The sequence below is a fragment of the Corvus brachyrhynchos genome, unplaced genomic scaffold, assembly GCF_000691975.1.
Source record: "Corvus brachyrhynchos isolate BGI_N302 unplaced genomic scaffold, ASM69197v1 scaffold221, whole genome shotgun sequence".
NCBI lineage: Eukaryota > Metazoa > Chordata > Aves > Passeriformes > Corvidae > Corvus > Corvus brachyrhynchos.
Genome location: NW_008236622.1, coordinates 2113203 through 2122521, shown reverse-complemented (window position 1 = coordinate 2122521; position 9319 = coordinate 2113203). Strand labels below are relative to the sequence as shown.

The following is a 9319-nucleotide window of genomic DNA, read 5'->3' as shown; positions in this document are numbered from 1 at the left end:
GCTGAAAAGGATGAGAATCTTCCTTTTCCACTCACCCCTGACCTCCTGCATTCAGGCTGCTGTTAATAAACATTGGATCTGTTCAAGTGAAGGGCAGACTGTCACCAACCCTGAGTTGTCACAAAAACAAGCAAGCAAATGACCTGTAAATATAGAAAGCAAAAAGTGTTATGTATTTCCTATGATGTTTGACAGAAAGTGAACAACTCCAACTGGAATTTCTAAGCTTACCTGACTACAGCATGTGGATAACTAATGTTAGCAAAAATGGGACACTAAATTATCTTTGTTCTTGACTTGAGAAAATATAGATTTATTTAAGTAAAACCTGCATACTGACTCTTTGAGCTTGAGTAAATTTTCAAATCATGACATTGGCAACATTGATTATACATTTTGCAAAATCATAGTCCCCCCTGCGGCTTAGTTAAAGTTTCTACTTGCTTCTAAAATAGATGAAGGAATTAAATTTTATTCTTTCTTCTCATTTCTGGAGCACTTGCATTTATCTCAATGAAATTTTTGCAGATTTGCTTGTGAAAAATAACTAAATTTGAAGCTCAGAGCAAATATTTATATATTTGATTGATATTTGAATGACATAAATGTTTAATCAAATATACTGAATAAACAGTATGTGGTGGTAAGTGTTAATTTACTACACAAACCTGTCTTCAAATTGTTTGAGTAAACAAAAATTCTGATGGTAAATATGTGCAAATTTTAGATACTTGGTTGTTTACTTGCTGACCTGATAGCAAGCCTCCACCCAGCACCATATATTTGCCATCTCCCTTCTAATTCATAATGTGCAGAATATTTATTGCATCCTGCTATGTATGAGTCTATAAAATCCTGTTTATAGGATTCTATAAACAGGATTTTCTTTCATTGTGTGTGAAGAAATGAGCAATGAAAGCACATTAATCTGGGAAGAATTAACCATAGTTCAAATCATTCTCAGGAGCTGAAGGAGATTTTTAATTGGTTTCACCCAGAGGCCTTGCTGTGGAATTTTCAGTATTGATGAGATTCAAAAATGTCTATGCGTTTGAAGAATCTAGAGAGAAATGGAAAAGTAACCATTTGTCTTAGTAAGTAACTCTTTGTCTTAAGAAATTTGCCAACAAGATAAATTGTCCCGTTTAAAAGATGTCAGAAAACTATATTAGCAAAAATTTCTAAAGTTTCTGTGTTTGATCTTTTACAGTTCTAATTCTCATGGGCTTCTTTAGCTGCCTGTACTTTGCTCCAGCACAAGAGTAACGACCTTGATAAACAACCAAAACCAAACTAAGAGACCCATAATGAAGCGATCACTAATAAGTAACATTATTAATGATAATTATGTGCCAGTTTCGACTGAGTGCACTGCTACTTTAGTGACAAATATGTTGTCACATATCAAAAGTTGTTTAAAGGACAGGCAGTGTTTTGGAATTCACCTGCAATATTTTGTTTTCTCATTAATAGATACTGTGCTTTATGATTTGGTGGTTGGTGACAGAGTGATCTGCTCTGTTTATACCTGTGTGTGTATTAGGACAACTTATAAGATTCTTCGGGGTTAGAGAAAAGCAAACCATAGATTGAACCTTAGGAGAAAATGTAACCTATGTCATACCTAACAATTTCTGTAATGGTGGTTTAGTTATATTAGCTTTGGATGGAATTCATGTTGCTTTGAATCCAAGAGAGGCCGCCGTGCCATGAACAGCTCAGGCTTTAATTTTGGATGTAATGGTTCAGCTTCATCCTTCACGTTCATCTGTACTGCTGTGAGCTGCTAACAATGTAACTTGAGTGTAAAGCAATGAGTTTCATATGCACTGTTCCTCCACCACTAAGCTGCATGTCATGGGTATCTTCACTATTCACAGAAGCTGCCATTTAATTTCTCACTGGACAAAAAACTAAGTCAAATTCTGTGGTATCAATACAGCATCTCTATATTTAAGTCACTTGTGTAGAAGTGAACTGTCAAATTGTCAACCAGTGTCACAGGCACAATGGAGTGGCATGATAACATATAAAATCGTAAATTTAACATTTATGTGGTCTATTTTTTAAAAACTGGAATTGCCATTAATTTTTACCATAACTTTTATATAAGACACTTGCCATGATATTCAGTTCTTTTCAAATATGCAGGAGGAGGCAGAATATCAGAATTATACTGAAAATATACTCTTCTGTCATCAGACCCCCAGCAGATTCAATATCTATAGGTCAGTTATATCGCATGAACATATTTGATATTAGTGCCTGGATTTAATGAATTCTGTCTGCTTGGAGCATAAGCAGCCTAAAATGTATCCCTAAGGCTGTATTCCCAAGAAGAAGTAAATCATGCTAATAAAGTAAGCATAGTTGTTAATATAGTGATTGCAATCATAAACCTACATTAAAAACAACAAAGAGTGCTGATGTAGTATCACTCAAATTATTTTATTTAGTCTGAGTTACCATAGCAACCATAGGAATCATGAGATTTTAATTAAGAATCTCCTAGTAATTCTGATTGTAACAGCCTTAAGTACATGGTATGCTGATCTGCATACTGAGTGCAGAGGAGGTTGATAAATATACAGGTCACTGGAATTCCGGTATAATTTCACTATAGTTTTTGTGAGGGTCAATTCAGATTCAGCACGTCAGGTAATCTCAATCTACAATAATATTGAAATGTAAGAGAAAAAGTGAAAGCAAATCTTTGTCTGGAAATATTCTAGAAAGAGCTGGGGAAATTAAGAAATATTGCTGTGTCTTTGCACCTATTGAAATCAGCACATGGTAAGATGGTAACAATACCTTTTCTTAAATCAGCGGCAGATTTCATGGCTATTGAATTTAGGAGTGACGGCTATAGAAACAGAATTAGAGATTAAGAAGCATGTTAACTGGAAAATGTCTTGTGTTCCTGAGAACTAAATATCTGGATAGGGCATTTTGCATTTGAAGAGCTCCAAAAAAAGTCGGACATCTCAAAGTTGCCATTGTATAGTTTAGAGCACCATCTAGTTGAAATATAAAGCCATTTATAGAAGGAAATAATTAAAAATCAGTTTTGAATTGACTTGAACTCAACTCTTTCCTTTTTACCTGTCATTAAACCAAGTGCCTCAATGTGTTACATGTTACTCTCTAAAGTTTGGTAGCAGCAGAATGCAAAGCTATCATTGCACTGTTCTTCCATTCACACATCTGCAGATACCCACTTTGTTTTAAATGAGACATATGGTGGATTAAATAAACAATAGAAAGATACCTCTGTGAGGTAGGGCTTCATATTTTTAATTTTTATTTTAGAAGTTAGAATTTTTTATCTGTCCTAAACTGAATTTAAAATTTTAAACAGGAAATCTTAAAATATAGCCATAAATTAGATATGGATGTTTATTGGGAGTAGTAGGGCTCATTAGTAGTCAATTTTGGAAATAAACACACTGAAGAATTTCTTGGAGTTAGACTTTTGTTGGCAGAACATTTGGGATGGAAGACATTTACACCAGAAAATTTGTAACCACCACTTCTACTCAGGCAGTCTTGGAAAGTAACACACAAAGCAGAAATCAATTTTGTAATTCAGCATAATCTGTAAAAGCTTAAATGTCGTTGCTAAACCACTTTCGTGATTGTTATTCAGAAATATTTACTTTGGTGATTACAGCCTACATTTCTTCCAGTCAACAGATATATAAATCTTTTCATGTCTTCAACCACTTTGATCTTCACGTTGTTAAAAATTTCTGTGATTTCTGTCTTCTTGTGGTTTCTAATAATTTCTGGAAAAGGTGTGAAATAAACTCTTCAAGTCTCATAGATTTATGCAATAGGAGAGAACAATAATATCCCGTCTCAAAGTAGTTTTGATGAACACATTCAACTAACCTGCTTGCCTTTAAACTGATATGAAGTATTGGCTAAAGCTTTCTACCTTTAGATAGCTCTTTGTGATAGTTCTCTCTTGGTAAAACTGCATTAAAATGTAGCCTTATTTTTTTATTGCAAGCCAACCATTGTACCACATCTGCATTTAATGTTCCCATGGGATGCATGTTCAAGGAGGAAATCGAGAAATAATATTAATATATATGTCAGACAAGGCTGAAATAGGAAATTAGTGGCTGAATAGTCACTGGATGATTTAGTTCAGTCTCTCTGTTGCACTGAATGATGTTGTAATGATGGATACAAGCATTTCAAACTGACCTGGTTAAGACACTCATGGTGTGCAATTCCAGTGGGGCATAATTGAATATCCTCCTCACAATGCATTAGGTGCTTAATTAATTGCACTAATGATATTGTCCAGCATTTTACACTCAATGACAGATGATTTGGTTGAAGTAACAACCATCCTAAAATCTATTAATATAAAAATTAAGTAAGACTACCCCAAGATACCACCTGCAATATGATCAACTATAAATATCTACTCCAGATTACAATTAATTCACTCAATTGAAAACAATGATTCTAAGAATTTCTTATGATAAATAAAAATACTCACGTTTCCTGGTTATGCCTTTATCTAGGTTACAAATGCTTTTTGCTGGGTTTTTTTTTGGGTTAGAAAATATTTTATATTCACAGAAGCATAAAAAATAAGAAATAAATCTAATCTGAAATATAAAAGAATTATATGAACTTGAATATCCTATAATGGTGACATTGAACTTGAAAAACATTTGCCATTTCTAATGGCAAAATTAAAAGAAAAGAGGGGAGGTAACAACTAAGAAGAAAATTAGTTCTGGCTTAGAATTAATTACTGTTATGACTGCAAAACCTTCTTTCCCTGAACAAAGCACCACTTTGTGAAGGTTCATTATTCCTGTGTGGCTGTGGTGTGCCACCATATTTTCATAACTAATTCAGGAACAAAAAATAATCCATCTGGATTATAATCCTTTGTAGCTACACACACTGTTCCATGAAGCATTGTTCTTTGTTTCATTTTCTTTGCAGTTGTATTCTACCTAGCATGTGAAAAAGCCTACAAGTAGAACTTCACTGAAATTTGTATTTCTATTGTTTCTATATATAGAATTTGAACGATCAAAATTTTAAAAAATATTTTTAACAGCAGAGCAAAATAGGAACTGCTGGGATCTAAACACTCCTACAAATACGTCTGTTTTCTTCAGGTGTCTACACAAGTCCTAAACCTTTATTTTGATTATTTCAAAATCATGGAAATAATGTATAATAAATGAATAAATGCAGAAATGTAGAATAAGACTAACCTGCTATTTTTCTGTTTTCCAACAGAAAACTTAAAGAATTTTTATGGTCAAATAAAAAGGTTAAATACAGATTAACCTCATCTAGCTTAACAAAAGAGATTGAAGGAAGCATTCAGAAAAACAGACGTTAAAATCTCATGCTCTGATGTTAAATGATAATGTAACCTGGATGAAAAATCTAATATGGACCTAGTGAATGGGCTACAGATACAAGATGCATCTTGTACAAGGTTTAAAAAACTCCTCCAATAAACCTTTAGTAGAATTTTTATGTTAAAATTTGTGCTGGTGCCTCCAAAAAGCAATGCGTACTAGCAATTTAACTAAATATGTGATTATTAATTAAAATAAATAGCTGATTAGCAATTGCATGAAGAATGTAGGAGTACCTGCATGTATATGAATATTTATAAAATTATCTCTGAATCATAAGAAGCTTTTAACACCATTTAGAAATTGTTTGATGATGACACAGAAGAAAACAATTTTCCATATGGTATTTTCTCTCAGACTCAAAATATTGCCTTCCATGTAGAGCAGGTTTTTTCCATTTTTGTGCTACCTTTATGCCACCAGGATAAAAGTAGTATCGTTAGTGATCTCCAGTGAGTCACATTAGGGAATCTGGTATTAGTGTGTTGCAATTGTTTGACTACCTGCTGCTACAACAGGTGATGTGGATGAGAAGTAAAATTACATGAAATAGAACTTTTTTGTGTTGTGCAATGTCTCAAAATATGACCAGGAAAGTTATACGCAATTTTGTAGTTAGCGACACAAGAATTTGATATTGAAATTATTCCTTGCTTTTTGCAGAATTCAGATTTTCTTGGTGTGTTCCTTGAGACTGGATTCTTTGTTTTGTTGTTTGTTTATGTCAGATTGCTTCTTCTTATTGCTTTATTTTTGGGGTGTTTTTGTCCAATGTGATTTTTTAAAATATCTAAGCTAGAACATTATGTCATGCTAATGGTATTCATTTGCTTCTGGTTTCATTTATGACATTTTTCATCAAATGTAGGATTTCCTGCTACACAGTATTTGGACTTTTTAGTTCTCTAATAGATGTCCTTTTTCAGTCTAGTTGGGATATACTTCAGCAGGGGTGTGTATAAAATGCAAAAGCTTGGCTGGTTCCTGATGTGTTCTGCTGCTTTGTTATTAACATTAATAAAGTTTTTGACAATCTTATGACCATATTTAATATCAGTCTCAGATAACTCTACTCTGTCTAGCACATCTTTTTCACTGTCTCTTCCCAAGAAGACTCATACCCAGCTTATTCAAATTGATCAAGTAAGCATGTCTTCTAAATTTTGCTTGGTCACAAAGGCTGGAGTTGTTTTGCACTTGAATCAGGAATTATGTGCTATTCATCATGCCAGAGCACTTGACCAGATAAAAAGGGAAATGATCCACCATGGTCCTTGTTATTTCTAACAAAACAAATTTGTTTTATTCAAATTAAATTAAATATTTTGAAGCACTGTCATACCTAAAGAAAAGACCATGTAACTACTGTAACTTGAATGTTACTAAGCTTTTTGTAACAATGAAAAGGTGTATGTAAAATTTGTGTTGTTCTGTAGACTTTTTACCACCCTCCTGTTTCCTTGCTTTTCTAATGAAGTTAGCACCAATGGAAAGTCATTTAAAGTTTAATTTGAAGAAGGTTCTTCTACACCTGCAGCTCTTTTGAGTCAATGTGAAATATTTCAGCTGCTCATGTCCATGCCCCATTGGCCCTCCCAGTGATAGAAGACCATAACTGAGGCAAAGGACTGCATTATCCAATGACCTTTAGCTTTATTGGATTGACCAGAAAGGCAAATTTATAGGCACCTTGTATTATGCCTAGAGAAAGTCAGCTATAGCTCTGCATTCATTGTATAAATAGCTTTTGTGTGTTTCATGTGACATAATTTAGGGTAAAGGCACGAAATATCCCATAGGTATGACCTTATTTGTGTATAATTTTATGTACAATATCTAACCAAGAGGTATAGGTTTTCCCAGTGACTCCACATACATTTGATTTTTATTATAGAATATTTAACATTTGAAACTTCATTTTTGAATGTCAATGCAGAGATTTTGGGTAAGGATAATTATCATGTGGTTCATCATTTCCATTTTGCAATTGCCAGTGCTGCTTGTTTTATTTTGTATTTGCTCTGGAAAATGAAATGCATAGATACTTTGCAATGAGTAAGTAACATAGGTTAGAACATGTTCTAAAGATGCAACAAATTTTTACAATTAAAAGGAAGAAGTATGTAAACAGATTAAAAGCTGCAAAAGAATAAGATCAGCAGAGTTTTGCTTGAGCAAAATACAAAGAGGACAGGCGAGGCCTCACCTGGGATTTTAAAATGTGGCTTCCTATCCTTTAAAAATCAAGCTGAAAAAGATTCTAACAGGAAACAGAAGTTTACATTTTAATTTGAGATTTTTCAGTTATAGGACCTTCCCTTAGAAAGGCAGGTGCAAAGATGAGCTCGTGTGCTTTTGAAGAGTTATATAAAGGCTCTTCTGCGACATTTTTTATATTACTGCAGCATAATATATTTTTGGCTAAACAACATATCTTGCTGTAACTAAAATTTTCAATCCCTTTTATCATCTCCCCTACACCTGATATGTTACAAACAAAAGCCTGATGCTCATTAAAGTACAAAAGCCATTGGTGCAGCTGTAAAGTTGAGAATAATTTAAAAATAGAAATGAGAAAACCTTGACTCTTCTGCTCTTCTGACATTGTATGTTTATGTAGAACACAAGTAACCTAAAGCAACTGAAATACTAATGCATGTTTCTGAAAGATGAAGATCTTGGCAGAAATAAATTTCTAAATTAAAATTATTTTAATAACGCTGAAGTTCAATTTTCAAGGTTTTTTTCCCCTTTATTATGGTTTTTCACTATAAATTAATAATATTTTAATATGATGCCTAGAAGTGGTAAAATTTTAAAATCCAGATATAGCATAGGAATATTTTAATATTATTGATGGTTTAATTGTGGAACAACAAGACTATGTAGGTTCTTCCTTAAGTTTTCAGTAGCAATGCTTTTTTTTCAATATTATCATGTCAATTTATTTTATTTTATTTACTAAATTGAAACTTGTGAAGAAAAACAAACTAATGTTGTTTCTAAAAAGGCTGGAGTTTCACAGGAATGTATTAACCTCTAATTGTTTAAAAAAGCATCTTGTTCAGCAGAGCCAAACATCATTTGGGTGAGACAATAGGGTGAAGGAGGAATTAATGTGATCCTTTGTATAGTTCCTATAAACATTTATTGTTTTGTTAATAGGAGCACCAGACCAACTGACCTGATAGGTACTGGATTTGAACATTAACCTACAAAATCAATGAAGTGGTGTCAGTTCACATTTTCTGAGGCTTCCCTCTATTTTAATTTAGAGACATGCATCAGCAATGGAAGAGAAAACTTAATTCTGTAATTATCATGCATAAAAAATTAATGCTGCCACAAATATTATTTACTAATAAAACGTGTATTTTACTAATATATCTTTAAATTATACATTTAGTGTTATCATGCTCCGTTTCTAGTTAGGAGTCAGGAATTGAGCCCAAAGGGTTTCTGGTTATATCAAGTAATGCTAAAGAAAGTGTAATCTTTTAAAACACATTGCATGAAAGATAAGGAGAAATGAAGGGTAATTTTTGGCAGAGCTTGGGATTTTCATCATGTGGAATACGGAAAAGTTCTTTATAAGAAATCATCTTAATTCTTTTTCTCTAAGAGATAACTAAAGAAATTCATTCTAGGCATCTTAAGGCACCATTATGGCAGCTATTGAAAGAATTTCATTTTATAACTGGAGGTCATGACCATTACATAGTGATAACCTAGTTTAGGAAAAGCTCACCCATTTATTCATAGTTCAAAGGTTTTCTATGTGCATTAATCTTACCCCTATGAAAAGATAAGAATATGAGAACTTTTTCCTTCTTTCCAATCAGAAAATTTTGGAAGATGCAAGACTAGATGGAAACAAATGATTGCAGCAATAATATTTTTAAATACTGAAACTCTTA

The 9319-nt window shown here is 32.9% G+C and overlaps 1 long non-coding RNA gene across 1 annotated transcript in view; it reads left to right on the top strand.

Moving 5' to 3' along the window:
* LOC108444755 overlaps nt 1-9319 on the top strand; it is a 185067-nt gene that overhangs the window by 84549 nt on the left and 91199 nt on the right. The gene's annotated exons all lie outside the window — the stretch shown is intronic.